General features: G+C 28.5%; 1 long non-coding RNA gene across 1 annotated transcript in view; it reads left to right on the plus strand.

The window, feature by feature from the left end:
• Positions 1-1,250: 1,250 nt before the first annotated feature.
• Positions 1,251-24,096, plus strand: part of LOC124419304 — a 62,823-nt gene continuing 39,977 nt past the window's right edge. Inside the window, exons 1-2 of the long non-coding RNA XR_006940467.1 lie at positions 1,251-1,424; positions 20,781-20,851. This is a non-coding gene — a long non-coding RNA (uncharacterized LOC124419304). The remainder of the gene's footprint in view (positions 1,425-20,780; positions 20,852-24,096) is intronic.

The raw sequence follows: 24,096 nt of genomic DNA on the forward strand, positions 1-24,096 counted from the left end.
TATTCGTGCGCGACGGTACAATTGGTACGCATTACCAACAAGAGACGTGTTTAGAGAATAATGATTTGGAGAGATTTGTTTGATTTATCTGTCATCTTGGCCAAGTTTTCTTTAAGAATTTTGTTCTAAAGCAAAAAACATAACAGTAACATTACAGTGGTTCTAATGTGTCTGGAAGAAGAATTTAAACAAACTAAAAAATAAAATTAAAATAAACAGTGCGGCATGTTGTACGAACGTATGACTGACTAGTGTATATGTTGTATTTGTATTTAAGTGTTGCTGTCTGCAATTGCTGTGTTGCAGCAAGGTAATATCGATGTTGCTGCTCATTGTTCAGTTTTTGCTTGAAGTGCGTTGCGTGGTTGTGAAAAGATGCAGAGCAATGGCATTTTTCAGTGATTGATGAGCAACTGTCAGATACAGTTGCATTTTAAAGTCGCGTGTGTCTGGTTGAATCTGTCTGTCTATCTGCTTGCCTGACGATTGACTGTTTAGTTGGTTTGGTACGAGTATCTGTTTTATTTTAAAGATACATACTTCATAACACATGCCTCTCATACCACTACGAAAATAATAATAATAACAACAACAACTAAAAACATGTACAATTGAATGTCTAAATACCTTTTAAGGTGTACGTGCGTGTATGTTGCACATTGATGTTTTTTTTAATGTTTATGTTATATATTTTTTTTACTTTATTTTTGTGGCAAAGAAATTAAAACAATAACAACTAGATTAAATGTAAAAAAAAACAACATTATACTATTTCATGTGGAATTTTTAATAATAATTTTTTCAGTGTTCCAAAGAAAATAACAACAACAAAAATAAGATTCGTTTTTGTGCGTTAGTGTCGGTGTGTGTTTATTTTAATTTCATTCATGAATAAAATAATAATAAAATAAAAAAAGATTTACTTAAGCCACTCATTCATTTAGTCCTTTTAACCAAGTTTCACAATTAGACGTGTGTGTGTGTTTATGTGTGGTGGAAAATGAGCGTATTATTTTTAAGCTTTAAGGCTTAAAATTATATTTACGATAATTGCCAAAAATTGCAAAATACATACGAATAAAGATACAAAAAATTAATATAAAAAGGGTGAACTTGTGTGTGTGTGTGACCCTTGAAATATAAAAAGTTATATTATTTAAAAAAAAAAATACGAAAATTAATGTTTAATCTAATTAAAAGTCAAATCAAAAGATAATCAAAACGAAAATTAAAAAATATATATATTTAACTAAATAAAATTAAATTTAAAATATATAATATAAAAAATTAAATCATAAAATCTTAAAAATCAAAAAAATATTATTAAATACTTAAATATTAATTTAAAAATAAAACACAATTTTTTTGTAATTAAATGTTAATGGAATCATATGCAGCTTTCTATAAATTTTTGCTCTAATTAAGTAAGTTTTAAAATTTTAATAAAATAATTTATAATCAAAACAAATAATATTTTTAATAACAAAAAAACATTATCTTCACGTTTTTATTAAAAATTGATATTTAAATATAAAAATAACTATTTCCGCAGTGTTCAGGTTTTTGAGATACTGTCCTCTTAACTGAAAAACTGAAAGAGAGAAGAAGACACCTTCATTTACAACAACTTTTATGTCGTCTAAAAGTCAAATGTGTGTATTTTTAAATTTCTTCTTTAAAATTCAATTTAAATTGATTTTTATGTAAAAAAAATTTTAAAAATTAAGAGAAATATCTTAAAGATATAAGTAATGGAGATTAAACCATTATTTTTTAGTCAAAAGATTGGACTTTAAGATGACATAACATATTTTATCAACAAAGTTGTCTTGGCGCTTGAAGTACTTCCAAAAATAATCACATTTATCACATCTTCAAAAGTATAACTAAGTGAATATTTTTACCGTCTGTGGAAGTAATGTTTATTGACTTTCAAGGAAGCGAAAAAACAAGTTTGTTTAAAATTGAATGTTTATTTTTTGTACTGGAATTTTTTGAATTAAACCAATTTTTAGTAGAAGTTAATTGACAAGTGCGTGTAATTTAGTTATTTATGTAAATATAATTTAAGCTAAGTTCCTAATAACTTCCAAAAAAAAAACATAAAAATTACTTCCTGAGAATGACTTCAGATGTAGTGAATTTGGAAACAAATAAAAAGGGCATTCCTCCTACGACAAGCATGTGTTGAAATCATAACCTCTTCAGGTTTTTTTCTTGTACTTCTATGGAGTAAATTCTACTTCTTTTTCGCTTCTTTGGAATTTCTTTTTTCGCTGGGGACAATGGATAAAATATTACTAATAATAGGGAATTTTTAGTTTTTTTTTTGGAAATGAGATATCATTTCTGGGACAAAAAATTGTATTTACTTTAATGCGAACATTAGTCTCTTCACTCTTCGTAGAATGACTCTAAATCTATTTGCTGGCTTTAAAATTGACATAAGAATCGATTAAGCTATGTTCGTCGTGTGTTGAATCTTCAAAAATCGTAAAGTGGGTTTTTGATTTATATTAACTTAAGGGTTGCAAAGCTGACTGGGTATTGCTATTTAAATATAAAAGAGGACTTTTTTGGTACTTTTTAAATATTTTATCGAATATCGCATTTCGAATTATATAAAGGGACATTTTTGGTACTTTTTCATTCTTGAAAAGGTACTTTTCAAATATTGTTGAAATCAGTTTTCAGAAGACCCCAGATATCTGTGAGATTCGAATCTTCTGAATTCTATCATAAATACGATTGGGAATAACGCTATTTAAAAATCGGTCCATAAATAATAGAGATAAAAGCAAAATCCGAGACAATCTCCTAAAATTTCATTAAACAATTTAGATTTAAGGTGCATGCTGAAACAGAACTTATAAACAAACACTAACAATATACATAATCTTCTTCTTCAGTTTTCAGAAGACCTCAGATATAAATAAGTTTTGGAATAACGCTTTCTAAAAATCTGTCCACAAATAACGGAGATATGACCAAAAATTCGATACAACAATTTAAATTTTAGGTGCATTCTAAAACAGAACTTATAAACAAGCAACAACACACATTATCTTACCGTATGATTATGTGTGTTGTTGTCTTCTTCTATCCTCTAATATATAAAAATGATTGTATGTTTGTTTGGACATTATAGACAGCTTAACGGCTGAACCGACTTTTCTGAAATTTTCATGGTGTCTGTATGTCTGAAAGAAACTATAGGCTACTTTTTACATCAAAATTTTAAATGGTCGAGTAGTGGAAATAATATTAAAACAAGCATCTTTGAAACTGCAAGAGCTAAAATCTTCAAAATTTATATAGACAACTTTGACATTCATATGGCGGCCTAGCTACAGTGGACGTGGTGGCGCCTATTATGTATAGAAAACTCTAAAGAAAGATCCCTAACTTCCATATGAATATTTAAGGGAATTGGCTTTCATAAAGGGGTAGTTTAACCTCCCATACAGATCGAATATAAAAATTCGTATAGTTGAGAAATTAAAAAAAAAAAATTGCACGAACTGCTGTGACATTCATGTGGACATTTGGGTAATAAATTGGACTAGATATTAGGTACCTCCTATATAAATAAAAAATAGTTTAAATAGATAACATTTATCCAACAATCGTTTGAATTTTAATAATGAAATAGGCAGGCTTTTATTAGAGAGATTTAACGCAGAGAACAAACATGGTTCGACATGGTTACTGTAACTAAACTATGTTCACGATAACAATATATTGTTATCAAAAACATATAATTGTTATTTTCATTTATGTTATGTTGTCATATGTTATATAACCATTATATGTTATGTTGTTCTCTATGTGCTGGATCCGCACCTGCATATATGTAGATTTTATGTATGTATTTGTTATATTTTTGCAGACAAATAAGTTATATGTAGTTTCTTTTTTTAATTCATCACATTTCCTCCTTAACGAAGCCATCGATTAGCAACTTCCACACTCATATATCAAGAACACATCACAAACATTTCCTCAAGGCATACACAACACGCCATAGAGAAATTTTTCAACTTGTCCTCATATTAACACTAAATCCTTAGTCCATTAGGCGCACTATACAATGCTATTATGAAACAAATTCCGAAAAGGAAATCATAATTATTCGTTTAATACTAAATATTGTACATTTTGTTGGCATCTCTTAGCTAAAATACAAAGTACTTTTAAATTTATTTCAATTCATTATCAACCAATATCCATTTAATCTTTCTTCTATTTTCACACTCACTTTCATCTACTTACATGAATCAATTGACGACGTTGATGTTTAAGTTAATGAGAACGTGTAGACCTGAGATACTTTTATCTTCTAGTTTAATATTTCAACAGTTGGAAAAGATACAAAAAATAGTTTGTATTTGTATCGTCTTTTCCTTGATTTGAGTTGTATTTCCTTTTTGTTTATGGCTTAGATAAAATACAAAAAAAAAATAAAATAAATTATAAAAAATACTATGTCTTCTACTATGTGCCAAGAAGATAGCAAAAAGTAGAAGAAGTAAAAAAACAGTTTCCGAAACAGGAAATTATAGAACCATTAGAAAACTATTCATTAAATGCAGTTGTTTGAATGAACGGACTGCAAGTCATCATCATTTTATGGTGGGTTGTTAGCAGTGACAAGACAAAAAAAAAATAATCAGATAATAAAGTGGAGGCATGAAAAACACCATAAAAGTTGTAAATTATTATGAAAAATTGTCATTAATCTATACAAAAAAAAACAACTTAAAATATAAGATTATATAACAACAGAAGATAATTTGATGTTGTAGGTTCTAGGTTCTATTTAATTATACAAAGGATGTTTCTTTGCTAATTACCAGTATGAAAAGATTTAGTTAGAACTGGAATTTCTAAGAGATAAGATAATTATTATGTATAATATAAAGGATATTTTTGTCATAAATGTTTTATTTATTTTTAATTAGCTAGACAAATAAACGCCCATATTGATTAGTATGAATTTGTTTATTTTTTCATTAATAAAAAAATAAATCGCCATCAAGCAAAAGATGTATATATTGGGTCTGTGCTGACGTTTGTAACTTACAATAATACTGGTCCATAAAGTACACCAATCGGCTCAGAATCATTCTCTGAGTCGATTTAACTATGTCCGTCCGTGTGCCCGTCCATGTAAACCTGGTAATCAAACTACAGGTCGCAATTTTAAAGATAACTCAATAAAATTAGGTACATGATCTCCTCATATCTCAGGGACGAAATCTATTGAAAATGGTTACGATCGGCTTATTATTTCACCTAGCCTCTATACAACTGAACCCCCGAACAGGGTTTGTATACCTTGTAATCTAACTACAGGTCGCAATTTTTGATATAATTCAATGATATGGTCCCCGAGACGAATCCACGTTTGACCCAAGCCCCTATAAAAAACCCGCTTCAAAATTTGACTTAAATGTCCATAATTTTATTCAACAATAAATGACTTAAGTATATCTGAGGCAAGGTGCAATTTAACATAAATGCTTTATTATAAAAACTAAACCACATTTTACTTTAGCAATAGGTGTAGGGTATTATATGGCCGGCCTCGCCTGACTAAAACTATAACAATGCTTTCCAAAGTTTAATCACACATTTTTTAATTAAATAAAATATTTTCCCAATTTCTTACAAAAAAAAAAAAAAAAAAATCCTCAACATAAAATTTTGTAATAAGTGTCACGCCCACTATTTTATATCTGCCCTTTTTTGAAGACATTGCGTGAAATGAAAATATAATTACGAGTGAGCAATTTAGATACTAATTTAAATATTCAAAAATATTCTAAAATAATAATTTATTTTTGTAGGAAGTTCTACGCCCACTATTTTTATTTATGCCCATTTTTATATAAATAACGTAAAATTGAAATTAAATAACTAGTGAACAATTTTGAAACATGATTTATACTAGAAATTAATTAAAATATTTAGAAAAATTCAATAATAATAATTTTATTTTTGTAAGAAGTGCCACGCCTACCATTTCATTTCTGCCTATTTTATATAAATTAACAAAATATGAAATGTACAATTTTAGAACACGATTTATTTTAGATGCTCATAAAAAGGTTAAGTTTTATTATTTATCCGATCCAGCTTGTTTAAATACATATATACACATATATAAACAAAGTGGAAATGGTTGGTTGGTTCGGCTATCCAATATGGATGGGATAGTGATCTGTGAGTAATTTTGTATGACCTAAACGAAGTCATTTTAATTTAAAACGATCAAGTCTATTTCCATTATACATTGTACCCTGATGAATTTAAAATCCAGGTGTGAGTAGGAAATGATGAAAGATAGGATAGAAGATGGTAGCAGAGTCTGCAAATTGTTTCCTTTTTTTGTTGACAGTAACCATTTATCCAGTGGCCTCGATTACCACCTGAGGCACTGGTTAAGGAGCGCACAACATCCTTCTTTCAAACAAACTAACTAACCATTTATCCATAATAGGAGTAGAATTGGTTATTTTTAATTAAAATATTTCTGATATCAAAAGTATACAAATTTTTATTTGAAATATTAAGATTAGAAAATAGAGAATCTGAAATATTCTATAATAATTTTTTACAAAGTGCCACGCCCACCATTTTATTTTCACCGATTTTTATATAAAATAGAGTTGAAACCACTTATGTATAATTTTTGCAAACGATTTACTTAAAACATTCATCAATTTTAATACGAAAATAATACGCCCACTATTCAGATCCCGCCCATTTTTATTTACATATTATAAATCAATAATTCCTGTAATGTTTTCTTACCGTTAGTGCAATATTTAAAGTAACAGTAGAAGTGCAACGCCTATTTCAGGGCCCCGCCCATTTTAACTTTAAAAGCCTATAACTGTAATAGTATTATAATTACAAAAATTTTAATTTTTTCGTTTTTTTGCTATGAAAATTTCAGAAAAGAGTGTAGAAAGGGAAATTTAACTCCCTCCCCCCTTTCAACACGAAAATGGTTCATATAAAAATAGCAAAAAAGAAAATAATTGTAAAACACAAAATTCACCACCCCTCTCTCCCAAACGCTTAAGCTGCGTCTGGTTGAAACTAATGACTTTGTTCAAATTTTTACCTTACTCTTTCTAAGGTAGCGTTATGGAGTCGACACTTGTTATTTGAAACACTTCGGGATCTAATTCTTTAATCAATGATTTTTGTTTGAATTTGTCAACCTCGGAACTAGTTCAAGAGAAGCTTGTATATATTATATCGTTTATAATCGTTAAAAATAATATTACGACCAATTTTGAGAAAAAGAGCTAGTTCTTTGAGAGCTATTTAGATGCATTTAAAAACCACAACAATATTTCAAGGATCAGGTTGTATGGACCTTATAATTTTCAGAAAAAGATGTAGTTTATTGAAAGCTATTTAGAGGTTTTTTAGAACCACAACAATAAGTATTCCAAAGAATGGGTTTCCTGAAGTAATGGCTGCACCACTTATTCCAAGGTTATTGTTTAAGAATCTGAAGTGGTTCTGTCTGCATTCATTCTAAAACTAGTTGTTTTTGCAACAAGTTATAAAATTGTTCATGGGAATCGAAAATAATAACTTTGCATATTTTGGAATTTATTCACGCCAGATTGCGTATTTCGACAACTGTTTATCGGGTTCAGTTTTTACTATTTCGTTCATTATATAAGGTATTAAAAAGAAAAAACATGCAAGTTGATTTAAAAGTTGGAGTATATTCTAAATAAACTGCTAATGACATGTACTTATATAACCACTTACTTTTCAATACCTTTTGCATTATTTTTAAGTATTTTAACACGGTAATGTCATTGGAGGCAACTACTTACCACAAATGTTTACAAGTAATTAGAAAAAGTAGTCATTGTAAATCACATAAATAAACGTATGCAGCATCTGTATCTTCACTGACAAGATGACTAATGAATTATAAAGTATTTATATAACACATTATTAGTAAGACCTTAATAAACTACTTCTGTGTAATTCAGACCATATGTAGTAGTTATTGAAAAGTATGTTGTTAGGTAAGTAATTACAATTGATAGCCATTACCCAGTTTTTGCTGGGTATGACACATTTCGGTTTGTCGTAACTTCGATCACCGTTTGATCCAAAGGAGATCGACATCCAATATTTACTTCGTATCTTCTAGACGACTTGATCGACTATACTTGTTTAGTTATTTATTATTACAAAACATTCTCTTTTTACTGTATTCCCTCTAGAATATGTCTATGCAAATATTGCTTTTAATTTAACTCTGCTCTTTTAACGACCAATTTTATTCGTTCTAATCCCTTAACAATATATGAATCCTTTTTATTATACACTTCCCCTTAAATGGGTTAAACAAACCAATTTTATCTGTATTTTCAACCAATATACATGTTCCCTATAAACAAAGTATAAAATTTTTCTATATATATATTTTTTTTACTTTTTTTGAGCTGGTCATAAAATTTTATTACCATAATACTACACACTCGTTTCTAGCGAATTAATAACCGTTTTTGTTTTGTTCATGCTAACGTCTGTTTAAAGGTCATTGGGGACCTTAAAAAAAGGAAGATTTTATAGAAAAAAAATCTAACGTTTAAAATATTTTGTACGTTTTGTTTTTGCTTGTTTGCAGGCAATTCCGTTGAAAGGTTTTAAAACCATTATTTTTTGTTATTATTTTTTTTGTTGTGTGTTAAAAGGCCATCATTTAAGGCAAAAAAAAAAAAACAAATTAATTATAAATAAATTACAGTTTAATTAACAAATTAAATTGTTTGAAATTTTAAGGAAAATGATGCAAAAAGAAAAAATGGAAAAAATAGCTTAACTTCCGGCGCAAATTGATTTGAAATTTAATTTTTTTATCAAAGAATTTCCTCAAAGCCATTATGTAACCGTTAAAATCAGGGAGAGAAAGAAACTAGATAACATATCTGTTTGTATATATTTTTGTTATAAATTAGTAAAAAAGAAAAACAAGAACATGTTTTCTTTTTTTTACATAAATTTTTTAATAATTTCTAATTTCAAAATCAAGTTAAACAGTTTAAATGATCTGACAAACAAGATACAGAAGGGAAGTATAGCCATCAACTAAACATTAATTATATAAAAATATATAAAACTTTAAAAATATATTTATGATAAAGCAACCTTCCCTATGTTGCAACTAACAATTACATATATTCTTATTGCACCGTTGAATGTGCATGTGCGTTGCACACACTATAGCCATATTTGCCAACTTGCCACACTTGGTTTTGTGCTTTAATTAAGTCAAACATACAAAGTATTGTGCAGCCTTTTACTTTATACAGAAGTTTGCCACAAAAAAAAGAAAAAAAACACTAAAAGTCTCATAAAATCTAGTTGCAAAAGATGTCAGTCAAATCAACTGCAATTGTGCACCAGAAATCTATTCTATACAATTATGCCTGTATTCTATTACATCATGTCATACTTATTTAACATTGAAAAAAAGTAAAAAAATAAATTATATATTATTTTCTAAAAAAAAAACAAAACTCTAACTAGTTGAGAGGCTGAATGCATTCAATGCAACAATAGGCGACGTAATAGCATCACGCCACAGCTACTGGCAGCACTACTTTAACAAGATGTTGTCAGAACGACAACAATAAATATAAATGTAGTCTAAAGTTGGACTTTTGGACAAGTGTAATATCAGAATTAGAACAAGTTTTAACATCTAGTCTGAGAGTAACAAAAAGTCAAATGTTAAATTGCGAGTAAAAAACACCTTGTGATAAATTGGTGGGATTTAAAGTGGAAATTCTTTAAATAGATATATGTTCTTTAAGAATCGGTCTAAAGTTGGACTTTTTGACAAGTCTCATATAAATAACTTCTGATAAATAATTGTGCGAAAAAATAACTTCTGATAAATTATTGCGATTTAAAGTGGAAATTCTTTAAAAAGAAACATGTTCTTTATGAATCGGTCTAAAGTTGGACATTTGACCAAGTGTCATATTAGAATTAGAACAAGTTTTAGTATCTAGGTTGAGAGCAACAAAAAGTCAAAAATTGTGTTGATGCTAGTATTGTATTGAAAGTGATCATTATCAGCCCACTATTTTTCCTAAAGTTTATATTTCAAATCACCATTGATTAACGAGTGTCGAAGTTTTTTTTTAGCCGAACACCTGTCTTTATGACATTATTTTACGTCGGTCTTTTTCAACCACTGCTTGAGCTTTGCAACGACTCACCACCGCCCCATTGTGTATCTTACACGTCGGTGGCAATTGACGTATATAGAATTTTCGGTTCAAAATACGTGCACTTTGTTTGAGTGCTCGAACTATCTAATTGCTTTCCATAGCAATCCCGTTGGGGAAGGACAAGAGTCATCAGCAAACTCAATCTTACCCCTATAAAGGAAAACCTTATATGTCGCCCAAACACACTACTAAGATGGCATTGTTGATGCAGCAACAGCAACTAGGGGACGTAATTGGTAGTCCGAAAATATGGATCATTTTAATTGACAAGACCCACTGTTTTCAAGTTGAGCATGTTTTAGAGTAAACTCTAACACACTTAAACAATCACATCTCATTCCGCTTCGTTTAACCTTAGTTCAGTACCTTTTTCGCTATTACAACCATCACTCCATCCGTCAACCACATCCGACTAACGTCGGATACCTCAATCCATTATATACAAGCATTATCAGCTCACAGTTATGATCTGTATTTTTTACAGCTCTAAAAATCTAGGAACTGTAACAGAAACTTATACTATTAACCAAGCAACCCTTCCTGCGAGTTTAGGTTTAAACTACAGACCTTATGTGGATCCCAAAGGTACCTCCACTAACTGAACAGCCAAGACACTATCCTGCGGGCAATTGAGCACCCATAGTACCATAATATGTGGTGCTCTGGTTAGAGCCCATGACAAATTATACCAAAAACTGGCCGAGGAGTGAAGTGTCACCATCAGTTTATGGTCCCGGCAGACTAGATGTACTTTTAGCACCTCTTTACCCCGGGATTATAATGCAACAAGATGTGGGTCGTACATCAAGGGGGTTTGGTTTTGATTCAAGACCCCATAAAAGTTTCCTTCCGAAATTCACTCGAATGTTCATAATTTGATCACCAAGCTTCTATTGAAAGTCGGCCAATTTATTATGTTCACAAGTTAAAGGTCCTTGTGCAAAAATTTAAGATTCTTTATTCAGTAGTTTCCTTAAGTAACAAGGCCCTTCGCTCATTTTTTGTTCTAAACTTTCAAGTTGATTCAAGTTGATTCAAGTTTTTCTGTAAAAGAATAAGGATTCTAGCTGTTATATATTCTCAGATAAACCAATTTAAGATTTTTTCATATAGAAGGTGCCACGCCCACTATAGCTGGGCTGCCAATTTTATTTCCATGTATTCATATGGATGTCGAAGTTGTCCATACAAAACTTGACTCAAGCTCTTGCAGTTTCTGAGATATGCCACTTTTAATGGTTATTTTGTAAGTGTTTTGAATTTTATTGATTTAAACCAGAGGAGCTCAATATTGCTATTATGTAGCACGCGTGATAGGATAAGAAATTTCTGCTGACACTAAGTTGATACACATACACTATAGGTTTAATTCTTCTTCTTTTTATATGAGCAATATCGGTTGGTTTGCTCTCAACTTGAAAAACAAAATCAAATCAGTTGCTGATCAGCACTTGTCGAAGCAAGGTTTGTGAATTGAATTCTGTTCTCTGCTGCTTTACCAACACAAATAAAACGATGGTAGTATGTGATTGAGCACCTCTGATTTAAACGAATTTAATTGATCTAAACTACAAACGAACATATTTAATCAACTGTGTTGTCTACAAAGATCCTTCTCATGAAAGTGATGGCTTATAAATGAATTTCATTAAATCAACTCTGAGTTGATTACTAAAACAAATCTTAGTTAATGTCATACCTTCAAAACTCTGAACATATATTGACAACATCACCAACAGTCACTTGTCTTAACAACAACTAGTAGCAGTAGAAAATCTTTAAAACATTAAATAAAAACTAAAACAAACAAACAACAGCAGCTACAACATCCATTGACCTGAACCCGAAATTAAATCAGTTGTTTTAAATGTGTCCCAATTATTTGTGATTTTTTTTGCTGCTGCCACTCTTGTAGCAACCAGCCTCCTCTGTCTACAAAAATATTTATTTACATTTTTTCTCTTAGTTGCATCACGCATCAACAAGAAAATCATGCAACTTTGCAAATACATAAAAGTGGCATAGTTTGTTTTTTTTTTTTACAGGAAAACTAAAGCTTTCTTTCTTTGCAGCACTACGTTTTTGTCTAAATCTTCTACTATAGTTATGTATTTTTTTCGATATTTAGAAAGAACAACTGTTGCATTAGTTTAAATAAAATGTGGTAAATTGTTTTTTTCTCTTGGACTTTTTCTTTTCTTTCTTTGGTACTTTATCTTTTTCTATACTAGTTGTCTAAGATTTGTTTTGTAGCAAGTGCTGTCGGTATTTGTTGTTGTTTTTTTATGATACTTTGTTGCACAATATTCTAAAGATACTTTCTAAACTATAAAAGAGGAATGTAAAAAATACAAAAAAAAGAAAGAAAATGCCCATAAAAGATTTATGATACTTAGATGAACGTTTTAAGCTTAAATTTTTGGGTTTTTTGTTTTGTTCTTAAATTTCTATAAAATTTAGATTTGAAAGTTTTAAATTTTTGACCAAAAAAAAAAAAAAAAAAATTTAATGGTGTCCATGTTTTCGGCTAGCTATTATTTTGTTAAACACTAAAATGTTCAAAACATTTCAAGTGTTAAATTACAATTTTTGAGCATAAATTTTAACAACTAAAATTTTAGTTACTTATGATTAGTATTCTCATAAAACGTTAACTTTAATGTCAATATTTTAAAGTAATTTTTAGTAATTATGTTAATATCTATATTAAGGCTATTAAGTGCTTAAAATAAGTAGTTCTTTTAATGAGGGAAACCAATTTTAAAGACAAATAATCTTGATTATTTAAACACAAAAAGACACATTTTTTAAAATCTTTAAAAAATTATTTATTTTAAGCAAAATTTATAAATTTTTTATTAAAAATACAACTTTCATATCAGTAACCAAATTACTTTGTCGAGAAAAATGTAATAAAGTAAATTATGTCTAAGTAGAGGTATAAATCAGTATTAAAGTTAAATCAATGTTCTAGATTTAAAAGCATATGAAATACATTTATTATATCTTTTGTGGATTTTAAAGGAGACAATAAACATATTAAGTAATAACTAATTTTGAAGATTTTTTTCCGATAGTCTAACCTATAGGCTAGTCGAAAGTCTAGTTTATAGTTTCGCATATAGCATAGTATATAAATTAGTATAGTCTGTAGTCTAGTCTAAAGTAAAGTCTAAAGTTTAGTCTAAAGTCTAGTGTAAAGTCTAGTCTATAGTCAAGTATATAATCTAGTCTATAGTCTAGTTTATAGTCTAGTCTATAGTCTAGAATATAGTCTAGTCTATAGTCTAGTCTATAGTCTAGTCTATAGTCTAGTCTATAGTCTAGTCTATAGTCTAGTCTATAGTCTAGTCTATAGTCTAGTCTATAGTCTAGTCTATAGTCTAGTCTATAGTCTAGTCTATAGTCTAGTCTATAGTCTAGTCTATAGTCTAGTCTATAGTCTAGTCAATAGTCTAGTCTATAGTCTAGTCCATAGTCTAGTCTATAGTCTAGTCTAGTTTATAGTCTAGTCTATAGTCTAGTCTTATCTCTAGTCTAAACCATAGTCTTATTAATAGTCTAGTGTATAGTCTATTCTATAGGTTAATATATAATCTTGTATGTAGTATCGACAGTCTAAATCTACCTTATATTCCTTTTTACCGCAGGGTTGTTATAAATTTCAGTTGGACCATCAGCCATATCCATTCATTTATGCTTTCTTTTGTATAGAAAATTTTCAACATTTCTCTCCTTATTTTGGCATATCTAGACATTTATAATCAGTGTATATTTATTGAATTCTTTCATTCTACATATTTTCTTTTTGTGGCTAATAAAATGTATAAAACCAACAAAAATATCTTAGAAAAGAAAAAAAATATAATAAAATACATAATAAACATTCAGCAGTATCAGAATGTGGCAACTTACATCTAACCATACATCTAAAAAAGCACACACCATGAACGTTTCCAATACATTTTTTGATGGTCATCCATGAGTATTTTCTTCTTGGTAAATTGTGTGAATGTTTGTTTTTATGTTGCACCTAGAAATTCATTGACACAATTGTAGATTCCAGATACGTATATGGTGTATAGAATTTTTACGATTTGAGAATGGCGGTATTGAGAAAATAATATATTTCGAACACAAAAGAATTAAGTAATAATAAAATTTTACAATTCTATAGGGATTAGGAAAGAATAGATTTCTATTACTTTCTAATTACAGAAGTATGAGTTTGAAGAGTATATGGGCAATTATTTAAATGGTCCTACAAGCCAGAGATGCATATTTCTTTTGGTTAGCAATTAGAAAGACGGCGTTTGAGTAATCACTTATATAATATATTGAGTAAATTAAAAGTATTGTATATTGTATTTGTGTGTTATTTATATGGTCCTTCGTACTCCTCAACTATTTTTTTGTTTGTTCATTAAGTAGGGTGCTTTGTAATTAATTTTTATTACATATTTCACATTTATCTGTTTATTTGCTAGTTTTATGATTATTTCATTAGGAATGTGGTGTGAACAAATTGTTGCAAAATTGTAAAACTTTTCATAGAGAAAAACGATTTCAAAATGAATTTAACTAACCAAACAAAAACAAACTAAGTATTTTTTAAAATCATAAAACTATGGGCTGCCTTTGTAAAACGCAAAGTTACAACAACTAAAAACATATAAAATGTTCTTAAAAAATTTTTCTGTTTTTTGCCTCTAGAAAAACAAAAAAATGATCAACTGCTGGTGTCTGCTAGCCGCCTATGATGTCAGTCAGTCAATTCTCAATAAAATAAATTATTTTTTTTTCTTATAGTTATTTGCTGTGCAACAGCTCTTAATAAAATTCAGTACACAGTTCATCAATGTCGGCTAAGCAGGAGGAGCCGACAATCATTTCATCAGATTATTTTCTTTTTACTTCAATTTTTACTCATCTTAAATTGTTTCTAATAGTTTAAACAATTTACTTGTTTGTTGGCAGTTTAAAAACTTCTTTAAGTGGCCAATTAAGAAATTGTTTTAGAATAGAGAAGAATGTTACTTTTTAAATACTTGCAATGGTGATGATGACGTTGATTTGTGTGGAAATAGAAAGACGAAAAATTATCTTCTTACTAAAGCTTTTAATATTTTTCAAATACTGTTATTAAAATTATTTTATTACCAACTATTTGAGTTTGAGTTTTAAAAGGAAAAAGAGGATTTTGTAGAAATTTTATATTAGCTGCATAACAATGAGAGTAATTATTTGAAAAGAAGACTATAATTTAATGAGTAAATAATGAAAAAGATCGCAGCACAGTGGGTCAAAATATCAAATAGATAGATGTATATGTATATATTTTGACAACGAATGTTAATGAAAAATTATATTATGCTTTGGTATCAATTTGGTACCAGGCGTGTATGTATATTTATTATTCCCACTATGTATTTGTATATTCAACCAAATTCGAGGGGAGATTAAGTGGAGGTTAAAAGACTGATGCATGATAATAGTCAATATTTCGGGATAAGTTCGGTGCTGTTGCCGAGAACAACAGATACCCCCCAGTCGAGTGACTGTGAGACTAAGCGTTTGAAATGAGTTGGTATTTACTTTCAAACATCATAAGATAAAATTTAAAAAAATCCAAAAAAGGTCAATACATGACCATTTAACCTAATGACATGTTTAAGCTTAACAAATTATTTTCAGCTTTTTTTCTTAAAATTACTTTCTTTTACATTCAAAAAAATCGTGCTTCATAAGCTATGATCTTCAATACATGATCAGTTAAAGTGGCAAGAATCACACATAATTTTCTTAAACGAAAAAAAGTCATTATTAGATTTGTTTTGGTAATAATAAAGAGTTGTGTTAGAAATAGAAAGTTTAGTTTTTTTGAGATAATGATTTATGTTAACATTACTCAAACTTCTTAAAACAGAACTTTTGAAAAAAGTTATTTCTTTTGTTTCTATATGATTAATGATGTTAACACCTTTACTTTACTAATATTTGTTTCAATTTGTTATTAATTTGTTGAAAAAAACTAAGTTTTGTTCAATTTGTTAAAGCTACTATTATTAATTTTTTTCTTTGTTCTGGTTTCATTAAAAATCAATCATTTCAGAGTTTTTATTTGATTTCATAATTTAACCATGATCATTTCTAGTTTGAACTTTAAATCGTGGGTGTTTACAGTGATTTAATTTAACATTAATCAAAAAGTAAGGGCAATGCTATAAGTAATTTTTAATTTGATTTTCTTTCTTACCGCTTCCTTAGTGTCGGTTTACATAGGGAAACTTTTGATTTTGTGTGAGAAAGAAAGAAATATCAATCATTTTTCTCGAGGTATGGAACATGCGATCTAGCCATGTGAACGGTAGAGTTCGAACAGAATCTCCTATTAATCCAGAGGGGCATTGAAGATAGACAAAAACTAGTTTATGAGGATCGGTAGATAATTGACCCAATATAGTTTTGAAATAAATTCAACAGGAACCACTTTACAAAATCGTATGAAGTTCGGTCCATAATTGAACTACGAACCTCAAACTTTTCTATAGTTGGAAGAAACATCTTCAGAAAATGTTTTACAACCATGAGAACTTTACATTTTTGTCTTGCAACGTTGTAAGAAAAATGTATTGTCAGTATATTTTAAAACTATATTGGCAACACTTTAAACGAATATATGCATCAAAAATAAGATTTGACAACTTTTGTCATCAACAGTTTGACAACAGTGTAAACTTAAAATATTTATCGGCAAATATATTTGAAGTTTGACAATTGTCTGTCAATAAAATTCTAATATTTTCTTACAATCATGTGAACTGACAACTTACCTATAGCTTACTGTTAACTGATCTGCCAACCTTGTATGACAGTATAATATAAAAGGAACCACACAGCATTAGTCGGTCCCACGAAACAAAATCGTATGAGGTTCGATCCATAAAATAACAGGTTGTCAGAAGAAAAATGTTCTGAAGAAAACGTCTGTAAGTAAAATAATTGTCAGTATATTGTAAGATAATAATATTGTCAGACATCACATTACATCGTCATTTTTAGATAATTGTCCGGCAATTTTTATTGTCAGATGTGCGTTTTTTATCCATTTGACAGGGGAATCATTGTCAGATAAATGTTTTTTATTGACAACACATTAAACAAATATATGCATCTAAAATAAGATATAGAAACTTTTGTCATACAAAAATCTGACAACAGTGTAAACTGGCAAAATTTATCGCCAGATATATTTGAAGTTTGACAATGAAATTATAAGGTTTTCTTACAATCATGTGAATTTTATTTCAGTATATTGTGAAACTATAATAATGCCAGTCATCTAACAGCCATTGTCAGAGAATTGTCTGATAATTTTTATTGTCAGATTTGTGAACATTATCCATTTGACAAGGGAATTATTGTCAGATAAATGTTTTCTATTGGCAACACATTAAACGAATGTATGCACCTATAATAAGGCTTGGTAGTAGCTTCTGTCAAACAAAAATCTGACAACAGTGTAAGCTGACAACATTTATTATACATTTATTGTTTGACAATTATCTGACAATGAAATTCTAATGTTTTCTTACAATCATGTGAACTGACAACTTACCTATTGCTTACTGTTTTTCAGTACATTGCAAGATCTGACAACGTTGTAAGATCTGACAACCGTTTAGCTTAATAAGTACAGCACAAGCTTTAAAGGGTATACAATTCATCATAGCCGAATATAAAGCTCTTACTTGTTAGTATATTACACTGTGAATTAGCGAATCACCTTTTGAGTCCATAGAGAAATAGAGGACTGCAAACACTAGTCAACAGACCAGTAAATATAGAAAAATCTTATGTATCAATCTATGAGAGGAATTATTACCAAGGATCAGAAACACAGCCTTCGGTAATATTGCGCTAATATTTTTTTATTCCTACTACTTTAAACTTTAAGAAATATTCAAGGCTAAAAATTAATTTAAATCCCTCGTCTACAAAGTCGACAATCTTCCCCCTCAAACCGGAAAAAAGAAATAAACTGTCATTAAATGAAATAAAAACTGTTGATTTCTTACAAAGACAAGGTAACCAACAATAAATAAAACACAACACACCTTAATTTTAGATGAGTGTGTATAATTTTCGACAACAAAAAAAAGTTTTGTCAAAAATAATTTTGTGTTTTAATTAAAAAGCATGTTTTGACAAAATACATACATACAATACATACATACAAACTTTACACACATTACATTTACATAAGTAAAAAGTACTTAAAAGTATTTAGCATTTACAAAGTGTACATAAATTGTACTTTAAATATGTTGCTTTTGGCATGAATATTATATTTTTGATGTTTTTCCTCTTTTTTTTTTTGGTTTTTTTCTTTAAACAATTAATTAATGAAAACATCAAAATGCGTTTAAAGTTGTGTTTTTCCAACGATCTTGAATAAAAAGAAAACATGCCTTATCATATGATTACACCCACATTTTTGTTACTGTTTTATGTTGGGTGCTTTAAAAAAAGGGGTTTCTGGTAGGAACCATAAAATACAGAAGTTTATATAAGAATAATGGGCAAAAAAAAAAAAAATATAGCCAAAGAAAGCATTGACCATATGACACATTAAAATGCACAACAGTAGTATTTTTATGACAGCCACACATTTATCATTAATTTGTTTATGTAAAATTATATAAAAAAAATTTTTGCTTATTGTATATGTGAGTTGTATTCCCTCTAAGGTGATAATGATGTTCCAGCAATACTCCGATATAAATCACTAGAATTATTGTAGTGCCAGCCAACGAATGACTGAGTATATTGACTGAGTATAGAACATTTTTTTGCGTTCCAATTGATTTTTTTTTTACAAGAATTGTGACACACCTGTGGTCACATGTGTCAGGCAGAATATTAATGATGGATTTGTATGAAAAACAATTAAAAATTCATAAATAATTGAAAAGAAGTCAATGTGTTGGTATAATAAAGTAGTTGGTAACTTGTAGTTTGTATACAGGGTGTTAAATCTTGATTTGTTCTGCACATATGTGTAGTTTGTTGGTTTATTGATAATATGTTTAGATAAGTAAAATCGCTGGCTTTATATTGGCTGCACTAACCATAGAAAACTGAATGACGATTTAATGAATCATTTTAATCTTAGGCACTGATTAAGAAGCGCCCAACTGGACCCATAGGCGTATATTTCTTTGGATTTGACATCCCATTTCATACTAACTTTCTAACTAACTAACTAGCTAACTAAATAACTAAATAAATCTGTTTATCTATCTGTCTATCTATCTATCTATCTATCTATCTATCTATCTATCTATCTATCTATCTATCTATCTATCTATCTATCTATCTGTCTGTCTGTCTGTCTGTCTGTCTGTCTGTCTGTCTGTCTGTCTGTCTGTCTGTCTGTCTGTCTATCTATCTATCTATCTATCTATCTATCTATCTATCTATCTATCTATCTATCTATCTATCTATCTATCTATCTATCTATCTATCTATCTATCTATCTATCTATCTATCTATCTATCTATCTATCTATCTATCTATCTATCTATCTATCTATCTATCTATCTATCTATCTATCTATCTATCTATCTATCTATCTATCTATCTATCTATCTATCTATCTATCTATCTATCTATCTATCTATCTATCTATCTATCTATCTATCTATCTATCTATCTATCTATCTATCTATCTATATCTATCTATCTATCTATCTATCTATCTATCTATCTATCTATCTATCTATCTATCTATCTATCTATCTATCTATCTATCTATCTATCTATCTATCTATCTATATCTATCTATCTATCTATCTATCTATATCTATCTATCTATCTATCTATCTATCTATCTATCTATCTATCTATCTATCTATCTATCTATCTATCTATCTATCTATCTATCTATCTATCTATCTATCTATCTATCTATCTATCTCTATCTATCTATCTATCTATCTATCTATCTATCTATCTATCTATCTCTATCTATCTATCTATCTATCTATCTATCTATCTATCTATCTATCTATCTATCTATCTATCTATCTATCTATCTATCTATCTATCTATCTATCTATCTATCTATCTATCTATCTATCTATCTATCTATCTATCTATCTATCTATCTATCTATCTATCTATCTATCTATCTATCTATCTATCTATCTATCTATCTATCTATCTATCTATCTATCTATCTATCTATCTATCTATCTATCTATCTATCTATCTATCTATCTATCTAACTTACTACTACTTATAAAAACTACCAACCTTTTAATTTTCTGAAATGCAAATAATTATTTATCTGATTAGTACTCATATAAAACGTGTATGTGTGTATGTCTAATTACCCCACATTTTATGCATAATTTTCTTCTAGTGTATTTATTTATATATTTGTCTTGCACTAATTGCAATTTTATAAAAAATATTTCCTTTTTTTCATTCCAGTAAAAAACAAAATAAAAAAACACCCTCTATAATTTTCTAAAGCCGCTAATAAAACGTGTCTGTCTATAAATGTAAGTAGAACGAATGAACAATTTCAAATAAATAAAGAAAAAAAAATTAGGTAAAAAGTTTATTATAATCGCATTCATATATGATGTTTAAGTTGTTTTGAAGTTGTAACGAATATTAATAAAGCATTTGTCGGTAGAGTCGATGGCGGCGGCGACCCCGTCATCGTCATCTTGCGGCACCCTTTTGCATGACATGCAACATTTGCCTAAGCATTGTACAGCAACATAATTACCGACAAATTAAGAACAAAAACAAATTGAAAATTAAATAGAAACATAAATATGTACTTAATTTATTATGGAGAAAATCTATGTATGAGTTGAAAAAGTTTAATATTTTTTTATGTTTTTCTAATCCATACAACATAGTGGCACAAACATGACTGGCAAAAATTATGGCATAAAATGACTTAAAATATTATTATTATGCGGATAACGCTGAGCTTTGGGTATACATATTACTTAGATATTATTATTTTTTTTTTTTTTTTTGGGAGGCATAAATTTTCTTGATATGAAAGGTGCCACGCCCACTACACTTATTCTCCCAATTTACAGCAGCACATAATATGCGTCATTAACAATGTTAGTCATTTGAGAACTCTATCTGTTATATGCAAATTTAAGTATTTTTATCATTATGGCAGGTGCCACGCCCTCCATTTTATGTCAACTTTTTGATTCAGCATTGTTGATTCGTTACAACCTCCAACATGACATATAAAATCATGTCCATTTCAAAATTGTATTTTACCAAAGCCAATTACCAAAGATACTATGATCAATTGTTTAGTAAAATGTTACTACTTTAGTTTGTCAGATGTGTATGGTATAATGCGTTCCACCTAAACAATTCTTATTTTTTCAATATTTCTTTAATATTTTTGTAGTTTCTTAAGAATTAATTATTTTCGCATATAAAATATTCATAATTTTTGTGATGATTGATAAGTCTGTTAATTTGAAAAGGTTGACGACTTAGTTAGTAATTTCTTTGTAACAATGATAAATTATTTAAAAATTCAAAACACAAGTTAAAAGTTTAAATACATTGAAATTGTCAGAATATTGAAATTAAATCCGCATATCTTAAACAATAGTAAAATATATGTGTATATATGTACTTATAATGAAATTCTAAATTTTTAATGAAAACTATACAATTATGCACCTAAATCCAGCATAAAAAAGAACATCCACAGAAGCGAAAAACTATTGAAATTTAGTTCATATACTTTTCAGAAGTAATGATTTAGTTTAGTGAAATATACGCTATAAAATGTCATGATACTTAGTACACATTTTGTCAGAGGCCGCTCCAATGCTTACTCCGGGGTCTATTACATTCAAAGGTGGATAACTGAAACATCGCTAGTAGTCTTTTAAACAAGTCCTATGTGTCAAAGAGAGATTTATTTACAAAAATCAGAAGCGAATCAAAAGAGCCGAAAATTCAGTTTCTTTTAAATTTTAGGATACAATATCTCGATTTCCAGATGTGATAGAAAAATTTCGAGATTAGTATTTAACTTTAGAAAAGCATATTTTAGTCTTTAATTCATATTTATCGACAGAAGCAATTTAAACTTTGTCCACAAATAATTTTTATACAAATAACACAAGCCTACAAAATTAATTTTTGTAAAAACTTTTTTTTTAACCAACTTGACTGAATCTGATATCTGTCTTTCCCAATTACCCAACATTTTCTCATAAAATAGCATAGAATATTTTATATAATTAAAAAAAAATGTATTAACGTTTAAGGGTTAATTTCATGTTTATCAATATCACGTGAATAGCGGCATTGATTATATATTTTTCCTAAATTTCACTGTGAATTTGATCTCCACATTTTATGGATTAACATTATTTGATTTATATAAAACTTCAGTACGGCCTCAGGTAGGTTAGTTTTTAGTTTTCTGGTTTGGTATTAGCGGAGGTGTTGGATTCGATTCCCTTCTGCGACAATTGTAAAGGTGCGCACAACAGGCCCAATGGAGACCTTGTTGTACTTTTTTAGATTTGATGTATAGTCAAATTTTATATTTATTTACAAAGTTGTTTTGTTTATCGTTGAACAAAAATTTTCAGGGACTGTATATAACTGTTATTCTGAAATACTTATACTATATACCTATACTCGTAATATATATCAATATACTCGTAATTTATTTAAATTTTAAATTTTCGAAAGTTTAACATATTAATCAATAAATAATCATGTCAATATATATTTTTTTTCTCAACTTTCAATTGACATCTACACTTTAAAGTAAATTTTTTTAATTGCAAATAAATATATCAATGAAGTATTGACTTAAATTTTAAATAACTTCCTTCGAAAACCCACGATTTTTTATTTACAAATTTTATAAACTTATGTGAACATTATTTTAGAAAAAAAAATAATATAAAAAATTTACATGTAAGTTGAAAAAATCCTAGACATGTTTAATTTGATTTTTTTTGCTGGTTTTCTTAAATATTACTGGTGTCGATCATTAATATTCATGTTAACTGTTTTTTTCTGTTCAATTTATTCTATATTATAGCTAACAAAGTCAGTGAAAAACGACTATTTAACACCCTTCATTAGTTTTAAGTATGCGGATATAAAAAAGATTTTTAAAAATTGTAAGAATCTTGAAATAATAATGTATCAATACAGCTAAAATTTAAAATATTGTTGGATGTTCAATTAGTAAACTGAGTCATTTTTGACTCCTTTTGATGACCTAAAAGTGATAAATAAGTTGAGCGCCTAAAAATTATTCGAAAATTATGCTCATATATGATAGAAAACTGATTGTTTGAAAATAATAACAAAATGTATATTAATCATAAATTGATCATCCTAGAGTTTAAAATATGGTTTTAAAAACATATTGCAGTTAAAAACATATTGTAATTGGATGATTTAATATTGTTTCTTAGGTTTTTTTGCAATGGAACAGCAACACTTACACACAAAAACGATTCAAAAATAAGTCGAAGCTGATTAGAAAAGGGTCTCAGAAAAGACTCTTTTAGAAGAGTTTGCAAAAAATATTGTATGGCCTAAAATGCGTTGATGTAATTCTCATTTCGTTTATAAAATGAAATGTATAAGTATTTCAATTTGTGTGATATTTTAAAAAAGTCCATTTTCTGTCAAGGAAATTAAAATTAAATTATGTTTTAATGAAAATAATTTTATATATTTAATTATCTTCTACGAAAGATAGTTGGGTGACTAATCA

Source organism: Lucilia cuprina, chromosome 4 (genome assembly GCF_022045245.1).
Source record: "Lucilia cuprina isolate Lc7/37 chromosome 4, ASM2204524v1, whole genome shotgun sequence".
Lineage (NCBI taxonomy): Eukaryota > Metazoa > Arthropoda > Insecta > Diptera > Calliphoridae > Lucilia > Lucilia cuprina.